The 19082-nt window shown below is 41.7% G+C and overlaps 1 protein-coding gene and 35 non-coding genes across 36 annotated transcripts in view; all 36 read right to left on the reverse strand.

The window, feature by feature from the left end:
* mfsd4aa (major facilitator superfamily domain containing 4Aa) overlaps positions 1–19082 on the reverse strand; it is a 74567-nt gene that overhangs the window by 33413 nt on the left and 22072 nt on the right. The window lies entirely within an intron of this gene.
* On the reverse strand, positions 405–477 carry trnaf-gaa (transfer RNA phenylalanine (anticodon GAA)). The gene has a single exon. It is a non-coding gene; the product is annotated as a tRNA-Phe (tRNA).
* trnaf-gaa (transfer RNA phenylalanine (anticodon GAA)) lies at positions 890–962 on the reverse strand. Its single transcript has one exon. It is a non-coding gene; the product is annotated as a tRNA-Phe (tRNA).
* trnaf-gaa (transfer RNA phenylalanine (anticodon GAA)) lies at positions 2510–2582 on the reverse strand. The gene has a single exon. It is a non-coding gene; the product is annotated as a tRNA-Phe (tRNA).
* trnaf-gaa (transfer RNA phenylalanine (anticodon GAA)) lies at positions 2995–3067 on the reverse strand. Its single transcript has one exon. It is a non-coding gene; the product is annotated as a tRNA-Phe (tRNA).
* trnaf-gaa (transfer RNA phenylalanine (anticodon GAA)) lies at positions 4698–4770 on the reverse strand. The gene has a single exon. It is a non-coding gene; the product is annotated as a tRNA-Phe (tRNA).
* Positions 5158–5230, reverse strand: trnaf-gaa (transfer RNA phenylalanine (anticodon GAA)). The gene has a single exon. It is a non-coding gene; the product is annotated as a tRNA-Phe (tRNA).
* On the reverse strand, positions 5643–5715 carry trnaf-gaa (transfer RNA phenylalanine (anticodon GAA)). The gene has a single exon. It is a non-coding gene; the product is annotated as a tRNA-Phe (tRNA).
* On the reverse strand, positions 6128–6200 carry trnaf-gaa (transfer RNA phenylalanine (anticodon GAA)). The gene has a single exon. It is a non-coding gene; the product is annotated as a tRNA-Phe (tRNA).
* On the reverse strand, positions 6613–6685 carry trnaf-gaa (transfer RNA phenylalanine (anticodon GAA)). The gene has a single exon. It is a non-coding gene; the product is annotated as a tRNA-Phe (tRNA).
* trnaf-gaa (transfer RNA phenylalanine (anticodon GAA)) lies at positions 7073–7145 on the reverse strand. The gene has a single exon. It is a non-coding gene; the product is annotated as a tRNA-Phe (tRNA).
* trnaf-gaa (transfer RNA phenylalanine (anticodon GAA)) lies at positions 7558–7630 on the reverse strand. Its single transcript has one exon. It is a non-coding gene; the product is annotated as a tRNA-Phe (tRNA).
* Positions 8043–8115, reverse strand: trnaf-gaa (transfer RNA phenylalanine (anticodon GAA)). The gene has a single exon. It is a non-coding gene; the product is annotated as a tRNA-Phe (tRNA).
* On the reverse strand, positions 8528–8600 carry trnaf-gaa (transfer RNA phenylalanine (anticodon GAA)). Its single transcript has one exon. It is a non-coding gene; the product is annotated as a tRNA-Phe (tRNA).
* trnaf-gaa (transfer RNA phenylalanine (anticodon GAA)) lies at positions 8988–9060 on the reverse strand. The gene has a single exon. It is a non-coding gene; the product is annotated as a tRNA-Phe (tRNA).
* Positions 9473–9545, reverse strand: trnaf-gaa (transfer RNA phenylalanine (anticodon GAA)). The gene has a single exon. It is a non-coding gene; the product is annotated as a tRNA-Phe (tRNA).
* On the reverse strand, positions 9958–10030 carry trnaf-gaa (transfer RNA phenylalanine (anticodon GAA)). The gene has a single exon. It is a non-coding gene; the product is annotated as a tRNA-Phe (tRNA).
* Positions 10418–10490, reverse strand: trnaf-gaa (transfer RNA phenylalanine (anticodon GAA)). Its single transcript has one exon. It is a non-coding gene; the product is annotated as a tRNA-Phe (tRNA).
* On the reverse strand, positions 10892–10964 carry trnaf-gaa (transfer RNA phenylalanine (anticodon GAA)). Its single transcript has one exon. It is a non-coding gene; the product is annotated as a tRNA-Phe (tRNA).
* Positions 11377–11449, reverse strand: trnaf-gaa (transfer RNA phenylalanine (anticodon GAA)). Its single transcript has one exon. It is a non-coding gene; the product is annotated as a tRNA-Phe (tRNA).
* On the reverse strand, positions 11837–11909 carry trnaf-gaa (transfer RNA phenylalanine (anticodon GAA)). The gene has a single exon. It is a non-coding gene; the product is annotated as a tRNA-Phe (tRNA).
* Positions 12322–12394, reverse strand: trnaf-gaa (transfer RNA phenylalanine (anticodon GAA)). The gene has a single exon. It is a non-coding gene; the product is annotated as a tRNA-Phe (tRNA).
* On the reverse strand, positions 12807–12879 carry trnaf-gaa (transfer RNA phenylalanine (anticodon GAA)). Its single transcript has one exon. It is a non-coding gene; the product is annotated as a tRNA-Phe (tRNA).
* On the reverse strand, positions 13281–13353 carry trnaf-gaa (transfer RNA phenylalanine (anticodon GAA)). Its single transcript has one exon. It is a non-coding gene; the product is annotated as a tRNA-Phe (tRNA).
* On the reverse strand, positions 13766–13838 carry trnaf-gaa (transfer RNA phenylalanine (anticodon GAA)). Its single transcript has one exon. It is a non-coding gene; the product is annotated as a tRNA-Phe (tRNA).
* Positions 14215–14287, reverse strand: trnaf-gaa (transfer RNA phenylalanine (anticodon GAA)). The gene has a single exon. It is a non-coding gene; the product is annotated as a tRNA-Phe (tRNA).
* trnaf-gaa (transfer RNA phenylalanine (anticodon GAA)) lies at positions 14700–14772 on the reverse strand. Its single transcript has one exon. It is a non-coding gene; the product is annotated as a tRNA-Phe (tRNA).
* trnaf-gaa (transfer RNA phenylalanine (anticodon GAA)) lies at positions 15185–15257 on the reverse strand. The gene has a single exon. It is a non-coding gene; the product is annotated as a tRNA-Phe (tRNA).
* trnaf-gaa (transfer RNA phenylalanine (anticodon GAA)) lies at positions 15659–15731 on the reverse strand. Its single transcript has one exon. It is a non-coding gene; the product is annotated as a tRNA-Phe (tRNA).
* trnaf-gaa (transfer RNA phenylalanine (anticodon GAA)) lies at positions 16144–16216 on the reverse strand. The gene has a single exon. It is a non-coding gene; the product is annotated as a tRNA-Phe (tRNA).
* trnaf-gaa (transfer RNA phenylalanine (anticodon GAA)) lies at positions 16604–16676 on the reverse strand. The gene has a single exon. It is a non-coding gene; the product is annotated as a tRNA-Phe (tRNA).
* Positions 17089–17161, reverse strand: trnaf-gaa (transfer RNA phenylalanine (anticodon GAA)). Its single transcript has one exon. It is a non-coding gene; the product is annotated as a tRNA-Phe (tRNA).
* trnaf-gaa (transfer RNA phenylalanine (anticodon GAA)) lies at positions 17574–17646 on the reverse strand. The gene has a single exon. It is a non-coding gene; the product is annotated as a tRNA-Phe (tRNA).
* On the reverse strand, positions 18059–18131 carry trnaf-gaa (transfer RNA phenylalanine (anticodon GAA)). Its single transcript has one exon. It is a non-coding gene; the product is annotated as a tRNA-Phe (tRNA).
* Positions 18544–18616, reverse strand: trnaf-gaa (transfer RNA phenylalanine (anticodon GAA)). Its single transcript has one exon. It is a non-coding gene; the product is annotated as a tRNA-Phe (tRNA).
* trnaf-gaa (transfer RNA phenylalanine (anticodon GAA)) lies at positions 19004–19076 on the reverse strand. The gene has a single exon. It is a non-coding gene; the product is annotated as a tRNA-Phe (tRNA).

Raw genomic sequence — 19082 nt, forward strand, 5'->3', positions numbered from 1 at the left:
TTGTATTGTGGGCTGGCCGAAAGGTGAAAATTACGCAACACTGTCAAAAATGAATCCTGACCACTGTCAATCTTGAAAAATGGATTCCTCAGAACAACGATGAACCATCTGTCTTTCTCATTGTTACCTGACTGAATGTCAGTAAAGTAGGAACTAATGTTTGTTCTGGACCACTAAACAAAATGATGGAACATCAAAATAGAGTGAAATGATTGAGAAGGAAGACATGATGTCATGTCATCATCTGAAGAAGGGCAACGATCCATCAACGATCCAACAACAGGAACATGTCACAGCCATGCATGTGTGGCAGGAAAACCCACACAGACTAATCCCAATATCAGTGTCTGAGACAAGAACACTTATTATGGTAGCAATTTACATCCAATAGCCTGCCAGGTTCCTGCCGAAACCCGGGATCGAACCAGGGACCTTTAGATCTTCAGTCTAACGCTCTCCCAACTGAGCTATTTCGGCACAAATGTTTGTATTGTGGACTGGCCGAAAGGTGAAAATTACGGAACACTGTCAAAAATGAATTTTGACCACTGTCAATCTTGAAAAATGGATTCCTCAGAACAAAGAAGAACCATCTGTCTTTCTCATTGTTACCTGACTGAATGTCAGTAAAGTAGGAACTAATGTTTGTTCTGGACCACTAAGCAAAATGATGGAACATCAAAATAGAGTGAAATGATTGAGAAGGAAGACATGATGTCATGTCATCATCTGAAGACGGGCAACGATCCATCAACAATCCAACAACAGGAACATGTCACAGCCATGCATGTGTGGCAGGAAAACCCACACAGACTAATCCTAATATCAGTGTCTGAGACAAGAACCCTTATTATGGTAGCAATGTGCATCCAAAAGCCTGCCAGGTTCTTGCCGAAACCCGGGATCGAACCAGGGACCTTTAGATCTTCAGTCTAACGCTCTCCCAACTGAACTATTTCGGCACGAAAGTTTATATTGTGGACTGGCCGAAAGGTGAAAATTACGGAACACTGTCAAAAATGAATCTTGACCACTGTCAATCTTGAAAAATGGATTCCTCAGAACAAAGAAGAACCATCTGTCTTTGTGTGGGAGCTGCAAAGCTCCCACACTATGTTATCTTCGCTCTTTATATATTATTATTATTTCGCCGTTTTTCGTAGTGTAACTAGTCCTACACGATTTGTCGTATCACCTTCGTTTCAATGTCAAATTGTACATATCCATAAGGAGATGTGTGCTATTACTTTTCATATCTCTAACATATTCCATTGATTTTATATAATTTTTTAAAACATTAAAATTTATAATGGAAAGTCAATGGGAGCAATGTTTGAAAGCTCATATCTCAAAAAGTAAAAGTGCTAAAGTATTCAAACTTCAACTACAGGTGGCCCATGAGCAAATGCTTCACATATTGTAAAGAATGATCTTTGCACAGTGTGTTCCTTGGATGGTACCAAGTAGACTGATATAGGCCACGCCCATTTGCGTCTAGAACATTTTTCCGCCATTTTGATTTTTTTGAAAAATACATTTTTTACTACCTTTGGCACATTTTTCATCCAATCTTCACCAAACTTGGTACACAACATGTTTAGAGGACCCCGAACACAGCTATTATCTTCGTTTTGTGGTAACCCTTACCGTTTGTCCGTAATTGGTTAGCAAACTTTTGAGGGCGTGGCCTGATGCATTTAACGATCAATAACTCTTCAATGCCGATTCGGATCGCCACCAAATTTGATAATCTTGTACACATGGTGGCACTGTACCATTATGTAAAATTTGATACAATTTTACCAAATGGGGGCGCTACTGTAATATTATAACACAATATTCCTACAGTTCTGTTGTCTTCAATGAAATGAAACTTGGTACATTAGTTCTCCATGTCAATGTGTACTATATAGGGAAACATGGAGCCAATAGCCCCACCTTGTGGCCATTAGTGAAACACCAACATATGACTTATTAAGTTCCATATCTTTTAATGTCAACCTTCTATGATGACAGCAGAATTGTACAGATGGGGATATTGAACACCTTTGTGGTATTTAATGAAACTTCACCTGTAGGTGGCGCCACAAAATGTTGAATAATTGCTGCTCCAACAGAAATCTGCAGTGAAGGTAGCAATAACAGTAATGGTGGCAGCGGCTGCATCTGGCAGTTTGCGAGGGATGCGTCTGCCAGTTTGCAGCTCCCACACGCAATTTCTTATGAAATTGCTAAATTTTCTAGTTCTCATTGTTACCTGACTGAATGTCAGTAAAGTAGGAACTAATGTTTGTTCTGGACCACTAAGCAAAATGATGGAACATCAAAATAGAGTGAAATGATGTCATGTTGAAGAAGGGCAACGATACATCAACGATCCAACAACAGGAACATGTCACAGCCATGCATGTGTGGCAGGAAAACCCACACAGACTAATCCCAATATCAGTGTCTGAGACAAGAACACTTATTATGGTAGCAATTTACGTCCAATAGCCTGCCAGGTTCCTGCCGAAACCCGGGATCGAACCAGGGACCTTTAGATCTTCAGTCTAACGCTCTCCCAACTGAGCTATTTCGGCACAAAAGTTTGTATTGTGGGCTGGCCGAAAGCTGAAAATTACGGAACACTGTCAAAAATGAATCTTGACCACTGTCAATCTTGAAAAATGGATTCCTCAGAACAAAGAAGAACCATCTGTCTTTCTCATTGTTACCTGACTGAATGTCAGTAAAGTAGGAACTAATGTTTGTTCTGGACCACTAAGCAAAATGATGGAACATCAAAATAGAGTGAAATGATTGAGAAGGAAGACATGATGTCATGTCATCATCTGAAGACGGGCAACGATCCATCAACAATCCAACAACAGGAACATGTCACAGCCATGCATGTGTGGCAGGAAAACCCACACAGACTAATCCTAATATCAGTGTCTGAGACAAGAACCCTTATTATGGTAGCAATGTGCATCCAAAAGCCTGCCAGGTTCTTGCCGAAACCCGGGATCGAACCAGGGACCTTTAGATCTTCAGTCTAACGCTCTCCCAACTGAACTATTTCGGCACGAAAGTTTATATTGTGGACTGGCCGAAAGGTGAAAATTACGGAACACTGTCAAAAATGAATCTTGACCACTGTCAATCTTGAAAAATGGATTCCTCAGAACAAAGAAGAACCATCTGTCTTTGTGTGGGAGCTGCAAAGCTCCCACACTATGTTATCTTCGCTCTTTATATATTATTATTATTTCGCCGTTTTTCGTAGTGTAACTAGTCCTACACGATTTGTCGTATCACCTTCGTTTCAATGTCAAATTGTACATATCCATAAGGAGATGTGTGCTATTACTTTTCATATCTCTAACATATTCCATTGATTTTATATAATTTTTTAAAACATTAAAATTTATAATGGAAAGTCAATGGGAGCAATGTTTGAAAGCTCATATCTCAAAAAGTAAAAGTGCTAAAGTATTCAAACTTCAACTACAGGTGGCCCATGAGCAAATGCTTCACATATTGTAAAGGATGATCTGTAGCGCCACCATGTGGTCAGTTATTACATGTTTTACATTTTGGCTTATAACTCATGAACCGTAAGGCGTATTCAAACAATCTTTGCACAGTGTGTTCCTTGGATGGTACCAAGTAGACTGATATAGGCCACGCCCATTTGCGTCTAGAACATTTTTCCGCCATTTTGATTTTTTTTAAAAATACATTTTTTACTACCTTTGGCACATTTTTCATCCAATCTTCACCAAACTTGGTACACAACATGTTTAGAGGACCCCGAACACAGCTATTATCTTCGTTTTGTGGTAACCCTTACCGTTTGTCCGTAATTGGTTAGCAAACTTTTGAGGGCGTGGCCTGATGCATTTAACGATCAATAACTCTTCAATGCCGATTCGGATCGCCACCAAATTTGATAATCTTGTACACATGGTGGCACTGTACCATTATGTAAAATTTGATACAATTTTACCAAATGGGGGCGCTACTGTAATATTATAACACAATATTCCTACAGTTCTGTTGTCTTCAATGAAATGAAACTTGGTACATTAGTTCTCCATGTCAATGTGTACTATATAGGGAAACATGGAGCCAATAGCCCCACCTTGTGGCCATTAGTGAAACACCAACATATGACTTATTAAGTTCCATATCTTTTAATGTCAACCTTCTATGATGACAGCAGAATTGTACAGATGGGGATATTGAACACCTTTGTGGTATTTAATGAAACTTCACCTGTAGGTGGCGCCACAAAATGTTGAATAATTGCTGCTCCAACAGAAATCTGCAGTGAAGGTAGCAATAACAGTAATGGTGGCAGCGGCTGCATCTGGCAGTTTGCGAGGGATGCGTCTGCCAGTTTGCAGCTCCCACACGCAATTTCTTATGAAATTGCTAAATTTTCTAGTTCTCATTGTTACCTGACTGAATGTCAGTAAAGTAGGAACTAATGTTTGTTCTGGACCACTAAGCAAAATGATGGAACATCAAAATAGAGTGAAATGATGTCATGTTGAAGAAGGGCAACGATACATCAACGATCCAACAACAGGAACATGTCACAGCCATGCATGTGTGGCAGGAAAACCCACACAGACTAATCCCAATATCAGTGTCTGAGACAAGAACACTTATTATGGTAGCAATTTACGTCCAAAAGCCTGCCAGGTTCCTGCCGAAACCCGGGATCGAACCAGGGACCTTTAGATCTTCAGTCTAACGCTCTCCCAACTGAGCTATTTCGGCACAAAAGTTTGTATTGTGGGCTGGCCGAAAGGTGAAAATTACGGAACACTGCCAAAAATGAATCTTGACCACTGTCAATCTTGAAAAATGGATTCCTCAGAACAAAGAAGAACCATCTGTCTTTCTCATTGTTACCTGACTGAATGTCAGTAAAGTAGGAACTAATGTTTGTTCTGGACCACTAAGCAAAATGATGGAACATCAAAATAGAGTGAAATGATGTCATGTTGAAGAAGGGCAACGATACATCAATGATCCAACAACAGGAACATGTCACAGCCATGCATGTGTGGCAGGAAAACCCACACAGACTAATACCAATATCAGTGTCTGAGACAAGAACACTTATTATGGTAGCAATTTACGTCCAAAAGCCTGCCAGGTTCCTGCCGAAACCCGGGATCGAACCAGGGACCTTTAGATCTTCAGTCTAACGCTCTCCCAACTGAGCTATTTCGGCACAAAAGCTTGTAATGTGGGCTGGCCGAAAGGTGAAAATTACGGAACACTGTCAAAAATGAATCTTGACCACTGTCAATCTTGAAAAATGGATTCCTCAGAACAAAGAAGAACCATCTGTCTTTCTCATTGTTACCTGACTGAATGTCAGTAAAGTAGGAACTAATGTTTGTTCTGGACCACTAAGCAAAATGATGGAACATCAAAATAGAGTGAAATGATTGAGAAGGAAGACATGATGTCATGTCATCATCTGAAGAAGGGCAACGATACATCAACGATCCAACAACAGGAACATGTCAAAGCCATGCATGTGTGGCAGGAAAACCCACACAGACTAATCCTACTATCAGTGTCTGAGACAAGAACCCTTATTATGGTAGCAATGTGCGTCCAAAAGCCTGCCAGGTTCTTGCCGAAACCCGGGATCGAACCAGGGACCTTTAGATCTTCAGTCTAACGCTCTCCCAACTGAGCTATTTCGGCACAAAAGTTTGTATTGTGGGCTGGCCGAAAGGTGAAAATTACGCAACACTATCAAAAATGAATTTTGACCACTGTCAATCTTGAAAAATGGATTCCTCAGAACAAAGAAGAACCATCTGTCTTTCTCATTGTTACCTGACTGAATGTCAGTAAAGTAGGAACTAATGTTTGTTCTGGACCACTAAGCAAAATGATGGAACATCAAAATAGAGTGAAATGATTGAGAAGGAAGACATGATGTCATGTCATCATCTGAAGAAGGGCAACGATCCATCAACGATCCAACAACAGGAAAATGTCACAGCCATGCATGTGTGGCAGGAAAACCCACACAGACTAATCCTAATATCAGTGTCTGAGACAAGAACACTTATTATGGTAGCAATTTACGTCCAAAAGCCTGCCAGGTTCCTGCCGAAACCCGGGATCGAACCAGGGACCTTTAGATCTTCAGTCTAACGCTCTCCCAACTGAGCTATTTCGGCACAAAAGTTTGTATTGTGGGCTGGCCTAAAGGTGAAAATTACAGAACACTGTCAAAAATGAATCTTGACCACTGTCAATCTTGAAAAATGGATTCCTCAGAACAAAGAAGAACCATCTGTCTTTCTCATTGTTACCTGACTGAATGTCAGTAAAGTAGGAACTAATGTTTGTTCTGGACCACTAAGCAAAATGATGGAACATCAAAATAGAGTGAAATGATTGAGAAGGAAGACATGATGTCATGTCATCATCTGAAGAAGGGCAACGATCCATCAACAATCCAACAACAGGAACATGTCACAGCCATGCATGTGTGGCAGGAAAACCCACACAGACTAATCCTAATATCAGTGTCTGAGACAAGAACCCTTATTATGGTAGCAATGTGCATCCAAAAGCCTGCCAGGTTCTTGCCGAAACCCGGGATCGAACCAGGGACCTTTAGATCTTCAGTCTAACGCTCTCCCAACTGAGCTATTTCGGCACAAAAGTTTGTAATGTGGGCTGGCCGAAAGGTGAAAATTACGCAACACTGTCAAAAATGAATCTTGACCACTGTCAATCTTGAAAAATGGATTCCTCAGAACAACGATGAACCATCTGTCTTTCTCATTGTTACCTGACTGAATGTCAGTAAAGTAGGAACTAATGTTTGTTCTGGACCACTAAGCAAAATGATGGAACATCAAAATAGAGTGAAATGATGTCATGTTGAAGAAGGGCAACGATACATCAACGATCCAACAACAGGAACATGTCACAGCCATGCATGTGTGGCAGGAAAACCCACACAGACTAATCCCAATATCAGTGTCTGAGACAAGAACACTTATTATGGTAGCAATTTACGTCCAATAGCCTGCCAGGTTCCTGCCGAAACCCGGGATCGAACCAGGGACCTTTAGATCTTCAGTCTAACGCTCTCCCAACTGAGCTATTTCGGCACAAAAGTTTGTATTGTGGGCTGGCCGAAAGGTGAAAATTACGGAACACTGTCAAAAATGAATCTTGACCACTGTCAATCTTGAAAAATGGATTCCTCAGAACAAAGAAGAACCATCTGTCTTTCTCATTGTTACCTGACTGAATGTCAGTAAAGTAGGAACTAATGTTTGTTCTGGACCACTAAGCAAAATGATGGAACATCAAAATAGAGTGAAATGATTGAGAAGGAAGACATGATGTCATGTCATCATCTGAAGAAGGGCAACGATACATCAACGATCCAACAACAGGAACATGTCACAGCCATGCATGTGTGGCAGGAAAACCCACACAGACTAATCCTACTATCAGTGTCTGAGACAAGAACCCTTATTATGGTAGCAATGTGCATCCAAAAGCCTGCCAGGTTCTTGCCGAAACCCGGGATCGAACCAGGGACCTTTAGATCTTCAGTCTAACGCTCTCCCAACTGAGCTATTTCGGCACAAAAGTTTGTATTGTGGACTGGCCGAAAGGTGAAAATTACGGAACACTGTCAAAAATGAATTTTGACCACTGTCAATCTTGAAAAATGGATTCCTCAGAACAAAGAAGAACCATCTGTCTTTCTCATTGTTACCTGACTGAATGTCAGTAAAGTAGGAACTAATGTTTGTTCTGGACCACTAAGCAAAATGATGGAACATCAAAATAGAGTGAAATGATTGAGAAGGAAGACATGATGTCATGTCATCATCTGAAGAAGGGCAACGATCCATCAACGATCCAACAACAGGAAAATGTCACAGCCATGCATGTGTGGCAGGAAAACCCACACAGACTAATCCTAATATCAGTGTCTGAGACAAGAACACTTATTATGGTAGCAATTTACGTCCGAAAGCCTGCCAGGTTCTTGCCGAAACCCGGGATCGAACCAGGGACCTTTAGATCTTCAGTCTAACGCTCTCCCAACTGAGCTATTTCGGCACAAAAGTTTGTATTGTGGGCTGGCCGAAAGGTGAAAATAACGCAACACTGTCAAAAATGAATCCTGACCACTGTCAATCTTGAAAAATGGATTCCTCAGAACAACGATGAACCATCTGTCTTTCTCATTGTTACCTGACTGAATGTCAGTAAAGTAGGAACTAATGTTTGTTCTGGACCACTAAGCAAAATGATGGAACATCAAAATAGAGTGAAATGATTGAGAAGGAAGACATGATGTGATGTCATCATCTGAAGAAGGGCAACGATCCATCAACAATCCAACAACAGGAACATGTCACAGCCATGCATGTGTGGCAGGAAAACCCACACAGACTAATCCTAATATCAGTGTCTGAGACAAGAACCCTTATTATGGTAGCAATGTGCATCCAAAAGCCTGCCAGGTTCTTGCCGAAACCCGGGATCGAACCAGGGACCTTTAGATCTTCAGTCTAACGCTCTCCCAACTGAGCTATTTCGGCACAAAAGTTTGTAATGTGGGCTGGCCGAAAGGTGAAAATTACGCAACACTGTCAAAAATGAATCTTGACCACTGTCAATCTTGAAAAATGGATTCCTCAGAACAACGATGAACCATCTGTCTTTCTCATTGTTACCTGACTGAATGTCAGTAAAGTAGGAACTAATGTTTGTTCTGGACCACTAAGCAAAATGATGGAACATCAAAATAGAGTGAAATGATGTCATGTTGAAGAAGGGCAACGATACATCAACGATCCAACAACAGGAACATGTCACAGCCATGCATGTGTGGCAGGAAAACCCACACAGACTAATCCCAATATCAGTGTCTGAGACAAGAACACTTATTATGGTAGCAATTTACGTCCAATAGCCTGCCAGGTTCCTGCCGAAACCCGGGATCGAACCAGGGACCTTTAGATCTTCAGTCTAACACTCTCCCAACTGAGCTATTTCGGCACAAAAGTTTGTATTGTGGGCTGGCCGAAAGGTGAAAATTACGGAACACTGTCAAAAATGAATCTTGACCACTGTCAATCTTGAAAAATGGATTCCTCAGAACAAAGAAGAACCATCTGTCTTTCTCATTGTTACCTGACTGAATGTCAGTAAAGTAGGAACTAATGTTTGTTCTGGACCACTAAGCAAAATGATGGAACATCAAAATAGAGTGAAATGATTGAGAAGGAAGACATGATGTCATGTCATCATCTGAAGAAGGGCAACGATACATCAACGATCCAACAACAGGAACATGTCACAGCCATGCATGTGTGGCAGGAAAACCCACACAGACTAATCCTACTATCAGTGTCTGAGACAAGAACCCTTATTATGGTAGCAATGTGCATCCAAAAGCCTGCCAGGTTCTTGCCGAAACCCGGGATCGAACCAGGGACCTTTAGATCTTCAGTCTAACGCTCTCCCAACTGAGCTATTTCGGCACAAAAGTTTGTATTGTGGACTGGCCGAAAGGTGAAAATTACGGAACACTGTCAAAAATGAATTTTGACCACTGTCAATCTTGAAAAATGGATTCCTCAGAACAAAGAAGAACCATCTGTCTTTCTCATTGTTACCTGACTGAATGTCAGTAAAGTAGGAACTAATGTTTGTTCTGGACCACTAAGCAAAATGATGGAACATCAAAATAGAGTGAAATGATTGAGAAGGAAGACATGATGTCATGTCATCATCTGAAGAAGGGCAACGATCCATCAACGATCCAACAACAGGAAAATGTCACAGCCATGCATGTGTGGCAGGAAAACCCACACAGACTAATCCTAATATCAGTGTCTGAGACAAGAACACTTATTATGGTAGCAATTTACGTCCAAAAGCCTGCCAGGTTCCTGCCGAAACCCTGGATCGAACCAGGGACCTTTAGATCTTCAGTCTAACGCTCTCCCAACTGAGCTATTTCGGCACAAAAGTTTGTATTGTGGGCTGGCCGAAAGGTGAAAATAACGCAACACTGTCAAAAATGAATCTTGACCACTGTCAATCTTGAAAAATGGATTCCTCAGAACAACGATGAACCATCTGTCTTTCTCATTGTTACCTGACTGAATGTCAGTAAAGTAGGAACTAATGTTTGTTCTGGACCACTAAGCAAAATGATGGAACATCAAAATAGAGTGAAATGATGTCATGTTGAAGAAGGGCAACGATACATCAACGATCCAACAACAGGAACATGTCACAGCCATGCATGTGTGGCAGGAAAACCCACACAGACTAATCCCAATATCAGTGTCTGAGACAAGAACACTTATTATGGTAGCAATTTACGTCCAATAGCCTGCCAGGTTCCTGCCGAAATCCGGGATCGAACCAGGGACCTTTAGATCTTCAGTCTAACGCTCTCCCAACTGAGCTATTTCGGCACAAAAGTTTGTATTGTGGGCTGGCCGAAAGGTGAAAATTACGGAACACTGTCAAAAATGAATTTTGACCACTGTCAATCTTGAAAAATGGATTCCTCAGAACAAAGAAGAACCATCTGTCTTTCTCATTGTTACCTGACTGAATGTCAGTAAAGTAGGAACTAATGTTTGTTCTGGACCACTAAGCAAAATGATGGAACATCAAAATAGAGTGAAATGATTGAGAAGGAAGACATGATGTCATGTCATCATCTGAAGAAGGGCAACGATACATCAACAGGAACATGTCACAGCCATGCATGTGTGGCAGGAAAACCCACACAGACTAATCCTACTATCAGTGTCTGAGACAAGAACCCTTATTATGGTAGCAATGTGCATCCAAAAGCCTGCCAGGTTCTTGCCGAAACCCGGGATCGAACCAGGGACCTTTAGATCTTCAGTCTAACGCTCTCCCAACTGAGCTATTTCGGCACAAAAGTTTGTATTGTGGACTGGCCGAAAGGTGAAAATTACGGAACACTGTCAAAAATGAATTTTGACCACTGTCAATCTTGAAAAATGGATTCCTCAGAACAAAGAAGAACCATCTGTCTTTCTCATTGTTACCTGACTGAATGTCAGTAAAGTAGGAACTAATGTTTGTTCTGGACCACTAAGCAAAATGATGGAACATCAAAATAGAGTGAAATGATTGAGAAGGAAGACATGATGTCATGTCATCATCTGAAGAAGGGCAACGATCCATCAACGATCCAACAACAGGAACATGTCACAGCCATGCATGTGTGGCAGGAAAACCCACACAGACTAATCCTAATATCAGTGTCTGAGACAAGAACCCTTATTATGGTAGCAATGTGCATCCAAAAGCCTGCCAGGTTCCTGCCGAAACCCGGGATCGAACCAGGGACCTTTAGATCTTCAGTCTAACGCTCTCCCAACTGAGCTATTTCGGCACAAAAGTTTGTATTGTGGGCTGGCCGAAAGGTGAAAATTACGCAACACTGTCAAAAATGAATCTTGACCACTGTCAATCTTGAAAAATGGATTCCTCAGAACAACGATGAACCATCTGTCTTTCTCATTGTTACCTGACTGAATGTCAGTAAAGTAGGAACTAATGTTTGTTCTGGACCACTAAGCAAAATGATGGAACATCAAAATAGAGTGAAATGATGTCATGTTGAAGAAGGGCAACGATACATCAACGATCCAACAACAGGAACGTGTCACAGCCATGCATGTGTGGCAGGAAAACCCACACAGACTAATCCCAATATCAGTGTCTGAGACAAGAACACTTATTATGGTAGCAATTTACGTCCAATAGCCTACCAGGTTCCTGCCGAAACCCGGGATCGAACCAGGGACCTTTAGATCTTCAGTCTAACGCTCTCCCAACTGAGCTATTTCGGCACCAAAGTTTGTATTGTGGGCTGGCCGAAAGGTGAAAATTACGGAACACTGTCAAAAATGAATCTTGACCACTGTCAATCTTGAAAAATGGATTCCTCAGAACAAAGAAGAACCATCTGTCTTTCTCATTGTTACCTGACTGAATGTCAGTAAAGTAGGAACTAATGTTTGTTCTGGACCACTAAGCAAAATGATGGAACATCAAAATAGAGTGAAATGATTGAGAAGGAAGACATGATGTCATGTCATCATCTGAAGAAGGGCAACGATACATCAACGATCCAACAACAGGAACATGTCACAGCCATGCATGTGTGGCAGGAAAACCCACACAGACTAATCCTACTATCAGTGTCTGAGACAAGAACCCTTATTATGGTAGCAATGTGCATCCAAAAGCCTGCCAGGTTCTTGCCGAAACCCGGGATCGAACCAGGGACCTTTAGATCTTCAGTCTAACGCTCTCCCAACTGAGCTATTTCGGCACAAAAGTTTGTATTGTGGACTGGCCGAAAGGTGAAAATTACGGAACACTGTCAAAAATGAATTTTGACCACTGTCAATCTTGAAAAATGGATTCCTCAGAACAAAGAAGAACCATCTGTCTTTCTCATTGTTACCTGACTGAATGTCAGTAAAGTAGGAACTAATGTTTGTTCTGGACCACTAAGCAAAATGATGGAACATCAAAATAGAGTGAAATGATTGAGAAGGAAGACATGATGTCATGTCATCATCTGAAGAAGGGCAACGATCCATCAACGATCCAACAACAGGAAAATGTCACAGCCATGCATGTGTGGCAGGAAAACCCACACAGACTAATCCTAATATCAGTGTCTGAGACAAGAACACTTATTATGGTAGCAATTTACGTCCAATAGCCTGCCAGGTTCCTGCCGAAACCCTGGATCGAACCAGGGACCTTTAGATCTTCAGTCTAACGCTCTCCCAACTGAGCTATTTCGGCACAAAAGTTTGTATTGTGGGCTGGCCGAAAGGTGAAAATTACGGAACACTGTCAAAAATGAATCTTGACCACTGTCAATCTTGAAAAATGGATTCCTCAGAACAACGATGAACCATCTGTCTTTCTCATTGTTACCTGACTGAATGTCAGTAAAGTAGGAACTAATGTTTGTTCTGGACCACTAAGCAAAATGATGGAACATCAAAATAGAGTGAAATGATTGAGAAGGAAGACATGATGTCATGTCATCATCTGAAGAAGGGCAACGATACATCAACAGGAACATGTCACAGCCATGCATGTGTGGCAGGAAAACCCACACAGACTAATCCTACTATCAGTGTCTGAGACAAGAACCCTTATTATGGTAGCAATGTGCATCCAAAAGCCTGCCAGGTTCTTGCCGAAACCCGGGATCGAACCAGGGACCTTTAGATCTTCAGTCTAACGCTCTCCCAACTGAGCTATTTCGGCACAAAAGTTTGTATTGTGGACTGGCCGAAAGGTGAAAATTACGGAACACTGTCAAAAATGAATTTTGACCACTGTCAATCTTGAAAAATGGATTCCTCAGAACAAAGAAGAACCATCTGTCTTTCTCATTGTTACCTGACTGAATGTCAGTAAAGTAGGAACTAATGTTTGTTCTGGACCACTAAGCAAAATGATGGAACATCAAAATAGAGTGAAATGATTGAGAAGGAAGACATGATGTCATGTCATCATCTGAAGAAGGGCAACGATCCATCAACGATCCAACAACAGGAACATGTCACAGCCATGCATGTGTGGCAGGAAAACCCACACAGACTAATCCTAATATCAGTGTCTGAGACAAGAACCCTTATTATGGTAGCAATGTGCATCCAAAAGCCTGCCAGGTTCCTGCCGAAACCCAGGATCGAACCAGGGACCTTTAGATCTTCAGTCTAACGCTCTCCCAACTGAGCTATTTCGGCACAAAAGTTTGTATTGTGGGCTGGCCGAAAGGTGAAAATTACGCAACACTGTCAAAAATGAATCTTGACCACTGTCAATCTTGAAAAATGGATTCCTCAGAACAACGATGAACCATCTGTCTTTCTCATTGTTACCTGACTGAATGTCAGTAAAGTAGGAACTAATGTTTGTTCTGGACCACTAAGCAAAATGATGGAACATCAAAATAGAGTGAAATGATGTCATGTTGAAGAAGGGCAACGATACATCAACAGGAACATGTCACAGCCATGCATGTGTGGCAGGAAAACCCACACAGACTAATCCCAATATCAGTGTCTGAGACAAGAACACTTATTATGGTAGCAATTTACGTCCAATAGCCTACCAGGTTCCTGCCGAAACCCGGGATCGAACCAGGGACCTTTAGATCTTCAGTCTAACGCTCTCCCAACTGAGCTATTTCGGCACCAAAGTTTGTATTGTGGGCTGGCCGAAAGGTGAAAATTACGGAACACTGTCAAAAATGAATCTTGACCACTGTCAATCTTGAAAAATGGATTCCTCAGAACAAAGAAGAACCATCTGTCTTTCTCATTGTTACCTGACTGAATGTCAGTAAAGTAGGAACTAATGTTTGTTCTGGACCACTAAGCAAAATGATGGAACATCAAAATAGAGTGAAATGATTGAGAAGGAAGACATGATGTCATGTCATCATCTGAAGAAGGGCAACGATACATCAACGATCCAACAACAGGAACATGTCACAGCCATGCATGTGTGGCAGGAAAACCCACACAGACTAATCCTACTATCAGTGTCTGAGACAAGAACCCTTATTATGGTAGCAATGTGCATCCAAAAGCCTGCCAGGTTCTTGCCGAAACCCGGGATCGAACCAGGGACCTTTAGATCTTCAGTCTAACGCTCTCCCAACTGAGCTATTTCGGCACAAAAGTTTGTATTGTGGACTGGCCGAAAGGTGAAAATTACGGAACACTGTCAAAAATGAATTTTGACCACTGTCAATCTTGAAAAATGGATTCCTCAGAACAAAGAAGAACCATCTGTCTTTCTCATTGTTACCTGACTGAATGTCAGTAAAGTAGGAACTAATGTTTGTTCTGGACCACTAAGCAAAATGATGGAACATCAAAATAGAGTGAAATGATTGAGAAGGAAGACATGATGTCATGTCATCATCTGAAGAAGGGCAACGATCCATCAACGATCCAACAACAGGAAAATGTCACAGCCATGCATGTGTGGCAGGAAAACCCACACAGACTAATCCTAATATCAGTGTCTGAGACAAGAACACTTATTATGGTAGCAATTTACGTCCAATAGCCTGCCAGGTTCCTGCCGAAACCCTGGATCGAACCAGGGACCTTTAGATCTTCAGTCTAACGCTCTCCCAACTGAGCTATTTCGGCACAAAAGTTTGTATTGTGGGCTGGCCGAAAGGTGAAAATTACGGAACACTGTCAAAAATGAATCTTGACCACTGTCAATCTTGAAAAATGGATTCCTCAGAACAACGATGAACCATCTGTCTTTCTCATTGTTACCTGACTGAATGTCAGTAAAGTAGGAACTAATGTTTGTTCTGGACCACTAAGCAAAATGATGGAACATCAAAATAGAGTGAAATGATTGAGAAGGAAGACATGATGTCATGTCATCATCTGAAGAAGGGCAACGATACATCAACAGGAACATGTCACAGCCATGCATGTGTGGCAGGAAAACCCACACAGACTAATCCTACTATCAGTGTCTGAGACAAGAACCCTTATTATGGTAGCAATGTGCATCCAAAAGCCTGCCAGGTTCTTGCCGAAACCCGGGATCGAACCAGGGACCTTTAGATCTTCAGTCTAACGCTCTCCCAACTGAGCTATTTCGGCACAAAAGTTTGTATTGTGGACTGGCCGAAAGGTGAAAATTACGGAACACTGTCAAAAATGAATTTTGACCACTGTCAATCTTGAAAAATGGATTCCTCAGAACAAAGAAGAACCATCTGTCTTTCTCATTGTTACCTGACTGAATGTCAGTAAAGTAGGAACTAATGTTTGTTCTGGACCACTAAGCAAAATGATGGAACATCAAAATAGAGTGAAATGATTGAGAAGGAAGACATGATGTCATGTCATCATCTGAAGAAGGGCAACGATCCATCAACGATCCAACAACAGGAACATGTCACAGCCATGCATGTGTGGCAGGAAAACCCACACAGACTAATCCTAATATCAGTGTCTGAGACAAGAACCCTTATTATGGTAGCAATGTGCATCCAAAAGCCTGCCAGGTTCCTGCCGAAACCCGGGATCGAACCAGGGACCTTTAGATCTTCAGTCTAACGCTCTCCCAACTGAGCTATTTCGGCACAAAAGTTTGTATTGTGGGCTGGCCGAAAGGTGAAAATTACGCAACACTGTCAAAAATGAATCTTGACCACTGTCAATCTTGAAAAATGGATTCCTCAGAACAACGATGAACCATCTGTCTTTCTCATTGTTACCTGACTGAATGTCAGTAAAGTAGGAACTAATGTTTGTTCTGGACCACTAAGCAAAATGATGGAACATCAAAATAGAGTGAAATGATGTCATGTTGAAGAAGGGCAACGATACATCAACGATCCAACAACAGGAACATGTCACAGCCATGCATGTGTGGCAGGAAAACCCACACAGACTAATCCCAATATCAGTGTCTGAGACAAGAACACTTATTATGGTAGCAATTTACGTCCAATAGCCTACCAGGTTCCTGCCGAAACCCGGGATCGAACCAGGGACCTTTAGATCTTCAGTCTAACGCTCTCCCAACTGAGCTATTTCGGCACCAAAGTTTGTATTGTGGGCTGGCCGAAAGGTGAAAATTACGGAACACTGTCAAAAATGAATCTTGACCACTGTCAATCTTGAAAAATGGATTCCTCAGAACAAAGAAGAACCATCTGTCTTTCTCATTGTTACCTGACTGAATGTCAGTAAAGGAGGAACTAATGTTTGTTCTGGACCACTAAGCAAAATGATGGAACATCAAAATAGAGTGAAATGATTGAGAAGGAAGACATGATGTCATGTCATCATCTGAAGAAGGGCAACGATACATCAACGATCCAACAACAGGAACATGTCACAGCCATGCATGTGTGGCAGGAAAACCCACACAGACTAATCCTACTATCAGTGTCTGAGACAAGAACCCTTATTATGGTAGCAATGTGCATCCAAAAGCCTGCCAGGTTCTTGCCGAAACCCGGGATCGAACCAGGGACCTTTAGATCTTCAGTCTAACGCTCTCCCAACTGAGCTATTTCGGCACAAAAGTTTGTATTGTGGACTGGCCGAAAGGTGAAAATTACGGAACACTGTCAAAAATGAATTTTGACCACTGTCAATCTTGAAAAATGGATTCCTCAGAACAAAGAAGAACCATCTGTCTTTCTCATTGTTACCTGACTGAATGTCAGTAAAGTAGGAACTAATGTTTGTTCTGGACCACTAAGCAAAATGATGGAACATCAAAATAGAGTGAAATGATTGAGAAGGAAGACATGATGTCATGTCATCATCTGAAGAAGGGCAACGATCCATCAACGATCCAACAACAGGAAAATGTCACAGCCATGCATGTGTGGCAGGAAAACCCACACAGACTAATCCTAATATCAGTGTCTGAGACAAGAACACTTATTATGGTAGCAATTTACGTCCAATAGCCTGCCAGGTTCCTGCCGAAACCCTGGATCGAACCAGGGACCTTTAGATCTTCAGTCTAACGCTCTCCCAACTGAGCTATTTCGGCACAAAAGTTTGTATTGTGGGCTGGCCGAAAGGTGAAAATTACGGAACACTGTCAAAAATGAATCTTGACCACTGTCAATCTTGAAAAATGGATTCCTCAGAACAACGATGAACCATCTGTCTTTCTCATTGTTACCTGACTGAATGTCAGTAAAGTAGGAACTAATGTTTGTTCTGGACCACTAAGCAAAATGATGGAACATCAAAATAGAGTGAAATGATTGAGAAGGAAGACATGATGTCATGTCATCATCTGAAGAAGGGCAACGATCCATCAACAATCCAACAACAGGAACATGTCACAGCCATGCATGTGTGGCAGGAAAACCCACACAGACTAATCCTACTATCAGTGTCTGAGACAAGAACCCTTATTATGGTAGCAATGTGCATCCAAAAGCCTGCCAGGTTCTTGCCGAAACCCGGGATCGAACCAGGGACCTTTAGATTTTCAGTCTAACGCTCTCCCAACTGAGCTATTTCGGCACAAAAGTTTGTATTGTGGACTGGCCGAAAGGTGAAAATTACGGAACACTGTCAAAAATGAATTTTGACCACTGTCAATCTTGAAAAATGGATTCCTCAGAACAAAGAAGAACCATCTGTCTTTCTCATTGTTACCTGACTGAATGTCAGTAAAGTAGGAACTAATGTTTGTTCTGGACCACTAAGCAAAATGATGGAACATCAAAATAGAGTGAAATGATTGAGAAGGAAGACATGATGTCATGTCATCATCTGAAGAAGGGCAACGATCCATCAACGATCCAACAACAGGAACATGTCACAGCCATGCATGTGTGGCAAGAACACCCACACAGACTAATCCTAATATCAGTGTCTGAGACAAGAACACTTATTATGGTAGCAATTTACGTCCAAAAGCCTGCCAGGTTCCTGCCGAAACCCGGGATCGAACCAGGGACCTTTAGATCTTCAGTCTAACGCTCTCCCAACTGAGCTATTTCGGCACAAAAGTTTGTATTGTGGGCTGGCCGAAAGGTGAAAATTACGCAACACTGTCAAAAATGAATCTTGACCACTGTCAATCTTGAAAAATGGATTCCTCAGAACAACGATGAACCATATGTCTTTCTCATTGTTACCTGACTGAATGTCAGTAAAGTAGGAACTAATGTTTGTTCTGGACCACTAAGCAAAATGATGGAACATCAAAATAGAGTGAAATGATGTCATGTTGAAGAAGGGCAACGATACATCAACGATCCAACAACAGGAACATGTCACAGCCATGCATGTGTGGCAGGAAAACCCACACAGACTAATCCCAATATCAGTGTCTGAGACAAGAACACTTATTATGGTAGCAATTTACGTCCAATAGCCTGCCAGGTTCCTGCCGAAATCCGGGATCGAACCAGGGACCTTTAGATCTTCAGTCTAACGCTCTCCCAACTGAGCTATTTCGGCACAAAA

This window comes from Scomber japonicus, chromosome 3 (genome assembly GCF_027409825.1).
Source record: "Scomber japonicus isolate fScoJap1 chromosome 3, fScoJap1.pri, whole genome shotgun sequence".
NCBI classification, from domain to species: domain Eukaryota; kingdom Metazoa; phylum Chordata; class Actinopteri; order Scombriformes; family Scombridae; genus Scomber; species Scomber japonicus.